The sequence below is a fragment of the Triticum dicoccoides genome, chromosome 6B (assembly GCF_002162155.2).
Source record: "Triticum dicoccoides isolate Atlit2015 ecotype Zavitan chromosome 6B, WEW_v2.0, whole genome shotgun sequence".
Taxonomy (NCBI): Eukaryota; Viridiplantae; Streptophyta; class Magnoliopsida; order Poales; family Poaceae; genus Triticum; species Triticum dicoccoides.
In genome coordinates, this window is record NC_041391.1 from 27,419,473 (window position 1) to 27,426,432 (window position 6,960).

Below are 6,960 nucleotides of genomic sequence, written 5' to 3' on the forward strand. Positions count from 1 at the left end.
CGTGTGTCGCCATTTCAGTTCTGAAAAAATCAAAAGAAAATGATAAAAACTTCAAAAAATAAAATCCTTCGAGAGGTAGTTATATTACTACATCTACTAGTTAGGAAAATTTGAAAACTACAATTTGGACATGTTTTGCAAAAAGTGTAGGGAAAATGTAAAACGGTTATAACTTTTGCATACGATGTCCGAAAAAAACGTATAATATATCAAAAAATTCAGCACGAAAATCCGCATCCGATGGAGACGGCCTATGGCCTGTTTGGAATTTTTTAGAATCCTCAAATTCCAAAAGGAAAAAAAGATATGGTCAAATTTCAGTTTTTTTTAAAAAAATTGGTTAAATCTGGTCAAACTACTTATTCAAGAAGTATTAATGTTAATACATAATTATTCAAGAATATTAGTGTTACTAAATAATTATTTCAATTTTTTGAATTTTTGGTAAATCTGCTCAAACTGTGGTCAAACTATGGTCAAACTTATTCAAGAAATATTAGCGTTACTAAATAATTATTGTTTTTTAGAATAATAGTTTCAAACTCAAACGGTGAAATGTGTGACTTCATGCTCAAGCTAAACTCCTGAGGGTTAATAGGATTGACATCCTACTATTGTCAGAAAAACAACAAGTGCAGACTCGGAAACGAAGGAGAATAGAACCCGAAAGTTAAGCGTGCTCGGGCTAGAGTAGTGAGAGCACTAGTGCAGAACCGGGCAATAGCACTGGTTCGTAAGGCCTTTTAGTGCCGGTTCCATAACCGGCACTAAAGTGTGGTCACTAAAGCCCCCCTTTTGTACCGGTTCAGCACGAACCGGTGCTAAAGGGCGACCACGTGGCACGAGCCAGCTCCGGGGGCCTGGAGCCCTTTAGTACCGGTTGGTAAGACCAACCGATACTATAAGGTTTGGGGGTTTTTAGTTTTATGATTTCTTTTTCATTTAATTTTGTGTTTCCATTTTAATTCTTTTTCATTTGCTGGTATTTTACGATACTACACATTGTACACGTTATGCATATATATATATATATATATATATATATATATATATATATATATATAAATAGAATTTTTAGTAGAACCAATCATGCATATATATATATATATATCATCAATGTCTCACAAACCACCATATTAATTAATTCACACATACACACATGTATAGCTATATACAATTTCTCCTACATATGCATGTTCCCTTCGGAGCCAGTGGCATTAGCCTAATTGGTGCCTTCGGAGCATGATGACAATTGGAAGTGGTTTTCATGGGGGCGGTAGCGGGTAATAGTATTCTCCCTTCGGATTTATGACCTGGTCGAGCAAAAATCCCGCTATTTCCTATTGAAGTGCTTCTACGCGCTCGTTTCTAGGAGCTTCTCCCGCACCTCTTTGAACTGTTAAGAAGGAGATCAATATGCATGTGTATTAGTTTCTGTGACTAGATATCGATAATGGTGTAAAAATTGTGAATAGTGTTCTGATAAGCGTACCCATTCCTGTCTTTGAGATCTGCTCCTTTCAGACGCCATCATGCGAATGTTCTCGCAAACGCAGAATGCACATAGATCAGTCCCCTGGCCTGCTTCAGGGCCTTTACGAGAATGGAATTTGGTCAGATAATAATTAATCAAGCATGATAATTAAAGAGATGGCAGCTAGCTAGCTAGCTAGTACTACTTAATTACTTACCTTGGATCGAAACCATTTAAGCTTTGGTTTCCATTCGCCTTCCGTGACCTTGATGAACCTTGCCCAAGCCCTGCCCCGCCAACAAAGAAAATGAATAAAGGGGTTATTAAATAGTTCATATCATGAAATGACAAACTAAATAGGCCGAGATATATAGTTAATAATGATTGAATTAAATTACCTGTTGACTATCCCAAACAAGATGTTATAGTCAGTTTTTGCTTTGAGTAGTGAGTCCAGTATTTCAACTGTTCCGTCGTCAACTTTAATGATACACAAGACCCAATGAAATCTGCATGCACACACGTTTGCATGTCTTGATTAAGCGGGCATATGTAAGCAAAAAACATGTAGCTAGCTAGTAGGCAAAAACAGAGAATTTGTAGTACAAGACAGTGTGACTCACTGGAAGTTGTAAGGAAGTAGTATATCTTCATTGTATTTGAGGCGCTTCAAGAACTCTAGCATGTTGTCCTCTACGTCCTTTTGCTGACGTGGATTCATTAGCCATGTGTATTCATTAACGGTGTTTGGGTCAATGAACCCAATGCCAAAGCGTCCACCTTTTCTCATTTCATACATCTTCATCCTGCATAATACCACAGAAAAGAATATAGTGAGGATAATTACAGGTAATGATTGATCAAAAGGATCACTACAGCTAGCTTGAGACTTAAATTACAGAAAGAAATCACTTACAGACAATAGCAACTGACGATAGATTTGTTGAGTGCGTCTTGATTGTATAACTGAAACAATTCAGAATACTCAACGGACAGAGCTTTCTAATGGAAGTAATGCTCCTCCTTGACATTCACCATGAGGGAAATCGATCTGAAATGTTGGTAATGTTTATGTACCATTGATGCAATTCATACATTCTTGTTGGGAGGTTCTTGACCTTGTCTGGCGCGACCAAAGGTTGGCCCCGGACATATTTCCGTTTTATTTCATCCTCTCTAAGCACAGGCATGGGCTCGATCTCGAGGAGTTGTCCAACAGTGATGTTGAGAACTTCAGCCTACATTGTATGCTCCTCCGTTATTACCACATTGCCCACCTTGGGAACGTGCACTATTTGCCCACAATAATATTGGGCGCGCGTACTGTCACGTGTTGTTGGCACAACAAGCGAGGGGATCAATTGCGCCGCCTGTTCTCCCAGCTGGGAAATGGTTTTCCCGCATTTTTTGTCAGCTGCTTCTTGTTTGCTCGATCCCGATGTAGACATGCTCGCCTCCTTTTGTAGACGTGCTCGATTTAACTTCCTGATGTGGCGCTCATAGTCTGTGTCAACAGGCTTGGGAGCTGGTGGTTGAGCCATACGAATGAAGTGGTCAATCGTTTCCTCAGGCACTTTCTCCCTTGGCGGCGGTGGCGGTTTCGGTGCAAAATGGGCTTCCACCTCGGCCTTCGATATGGCTGCGATTTCCTCCTCGGACCTGTCATAAGCCCTCTGCGGAAGAGGCGTGAGGCTTGGACCATATTTATATCGCTTGCCTCCGCCTGTACTTCCTGTACTACCTCGACTCGTACCGCTACGCACCATAGCTGCGGGGTGTCTCTTCTTCGATTGCTGAGGCGGCGGAGACGGCTGACGGGGCTGAGTTGGACGAGGAGGAGTGGCCTGAGGTTGTGCCGGACTTGGAGGAGGAGTGGACGTCTGACGCTGTGGCGGACTTGGAGGAGGTGGAGTGGCCTGACACTTTGCCGGACTTGGAGGAAGTGTGGCCTGACACTTTGCCGGACTTGGTGGACTTGCAGGAGCGGGAGACTGCTGACTCGGTGGCGGACTTCGACGAGGAGTCAGCTGACGCGGTGTCGGTGGCCTTCGAAAGATGATGCAATCCTTTTTCCATAGGATGATACGATGTTTGGCCTCTCCGAGAAAGCGCTCGCCGTCACCTCCAGCAATGTCAAGCTGTAGCTCCGAATATGGTGGGTCCACCACCTCATCAACCAAGACACGAGCATAGCCCGCTGGAATCGGGTTGCAATGGAAGGTTGCCTCGGGGGGATTTGTAAAAGCAACGGCGTCCGCCACCTTCATGGATATGTTCTTCATTTTGACGTGTAGCTCACAGTTAGTGTTCTCTGTGATGTCATCCACGGGGTATCTACCCAGCATTGCGTCGTCCTGGGCGGCCGAACCCACGCTGCTTCTCGGCATGGATGGGCCGGTGCTATCCAATGCTGGATCATCCGCTAGCTGCTGCAGCTGCTGAGACCCCCTTTTGCTGGGTAAGTGAGTCGATCTGCTCCTGCTGTCGCTGGAATTTGACTGCCAATTCCGCTTGACTTGCTTCTAGGCCTTGAAGGCGTTCATAGTCCCGCTTCCTCTGCTCCTCCTCCATCTTCCTCTTTTTCTCCTCCGCAATCTTCTTTCTCGCACGGGTTTTGTAGTCGTTGTTCCAGTCTGAAAACCCCTCATACCACGGAATAGCGCCCATGCCTCGTGTTCTTCCCGGGTGTTCAGGATTTCCCAGGGCACGCGTAAGCTCGTCGTTCTCTCTGTTGAGCTGGAACACCCCCGATCGTGCCTCTTCTATTGCAACAAGTATCGCATCGTCGGCTCCCTTCAGACTTGCTTTCGTCAAAACATTGCCTGTCTTCGGGTCCAACTCCCCCCCCATGCGCATAGAACCAAGTCCTGCACCTAGGGGCCAGCTCTTAGTAACCGGAGTGACACCTGCATCCTCCATCTCTTTCTCAGACTTATCCCACTTAGGCATTGCCACCGCATAGCTACCTGGCCCCAGCTTATGGAACTTATCCTTTTTTCGGCATTCTTCTTGTTTATTCTCGACCGTTCCTTAGCTAATTCCGAATCCTTGAATTTCACGAAATCGTCCCAATGAGCACGTTGGTTCTCTAGTGTTCCCTCGAATACTGGAGTCTTCCTTCCTCCCTTGACGTACTTGTCCCATTCACGATTCTTGTGGTTCTTGAATGCAACCGCCATCTTCCTAAGAGCAGCGTCCTTGACTTTCTGCACATCTACTTCTGTGAAATGATCTGGTAGGGTGAAATGTTCCATGAGAGTATCCTAAAGCAGATCTTTTTGATTCTTGTCGACAAAAGTAACATCTGGACGTGGAGCAGCGTCCTCTTTGTCTTTTTGTCTTTTGTCTTTTGCTGGCTCTCTCCATTCTTGAAGGGAGATCGGGAGTTGGTCCTTCACAAGAACTCCGAACTGACGAATGAACTTGTCCGCAATCTTCTTAGGCGCTAATGGTTCGCCATTAGGTTTGACTGCCTCGATATTGTACTTTACGCCCTCCTTCAACTTTTTGTTCGGGCCTCGTTTCGTCCTTTTGCCTGAAGATTTGCTCGATCCGGATGGCTGAAAGAACAAAGATCGATTCGTTAATATATCTGCAAGTCATTTAAAACATGTGATGATCACCAGATACCTGCTTATATAAATATATATACCTCGCCGGTCTTTGTTGTTTCAGGATCAACATGTTCTTCGTCATCGTCATAACCGTAGTTCATGACTTCATCAATTCGGTCGTCGCGATCGAATATCATATCACCCTCTCCGGTGTTGTTTAGAAATTCGGAGCTGTCATAATCTTCTTTATTCTGATCATCATCTGGCCCGCGTATCATATCGAACATGGTCGGTTCTCCCTCTCTGTCGGTATTGTCTGCCATAGCTTTTATTTAACTAATCCAAAAGAAATATAAAACAATTTAGTATTCAAATTACATCGTCTCGAATAATAGATATAATCTCGAATACATCGTCTAGAATAATAGATATAATCTTGAATACATCGTCTCGAATAATATATAATATTGAATAGTACATCACTGGCTATGTAGCTAATTAAAGATCGAATACTACAGAAGAATCTAGGACACTCGCGGTTCCTGCGGAGCGGGCGGTGGACACCCAAAGAGAAGGAACCCTCACAGGATCATAGCTGAAGTGAGATCCCCGAAGATACTACCAGGTATTGGAGAACCTGCCGCCCTCTAACACAACCATGTAGTGATGAACGTGCTCGTCCTCCTCCCTGACACGTCGACGTACCACCTCCGGCAGGGTCGGGTCCCTCCGCACCGAAACTGGCCCACGCGAACGCCACCAAACGAGATCAGGGTCGACGACGGGACCCGGGGCCGGGTTCCTCATCAAGCGGCGCGTCCCTCCAGGCAGCACCTCCCAGTGCCAGCCCGACGGAGCCCAGTCCCGGACATGGGTCGGCTGGACGTCGTCGTGGACGGGTCGACGGCGAGGATGCGGGCCGGGCATCGTCGAGAACAAATACTAGCTATATGCCCGCAAAAAGTAACATTTTTTTAATGATTGGATTTTGATAACTAAAATTTCTAACATTTCTATATAACACTAATTATGCTATCATTGCATATGTCAAAAATCTATATACTATTTCATACTAATTAAGCATCTAACACTAAAAACAGAAAACACAACTTCTATACATCCATTAAAAAACTGAAAAACAACATTATATAAAAAAAATTCCATACTAATTAAACACTAATTATATCCATCTAACATGCATTCATACATATATAATAGTGAAAAAATGATAATCTAAATAATCTAAACTAATTAAACATACAAAATACGCGCGTGTGTGTACTAATTAAACACTAATTATCTAAACTAATTAAACATACAAAATAATAATCTAAATAATCTAAACTAATTAAAGACTAATTATCTAAACTAATCAAACATGCTTGTGTGTGTGTGTGTACGGGCTCAGGGCCGGAGGGCTCACAGCGGGCGACGGCGACGGCGAGGCGAGGCGACGGCGAGGCGACGGCCGGGGCGGTGACGGCGGGGACGGCGCGACGGGGACGGGGACGGCGCGGCGGGGACGGGCCCGGGGCGGCGATGGAGACGAGGGCGGCGACGGGGACGGGGGCGGCGACGAGGATGGGGGCGGCGACGGAGACGAGCGGCGACGGAGACGATCGAGGGCGGCGGCGACGGCGACGGAGACGACGGAACAGAGGAACAAATAGATGGAAACTGAAATTTTCGTAGTTGTTGTATATATAGAAGGCACCTTTAGTACCGGTTGGAGCCACCAACCGGTACTAAAGGCCTGTTTTGGCCAGGCCAAGCGGCGGGAAGCGACCCACTTTAATACCGGGTGGTGGCACAAATCGGTACTAAAGGCCCCCCCTTTAGTACCGGTTTGTGCCACGACCCGGTACTAAAGGGGGTGCACTGGCGCAGGTGCGGTGCGGCAAGTTTAGTCCCACCTCGCTAGCCGAGGGGCGA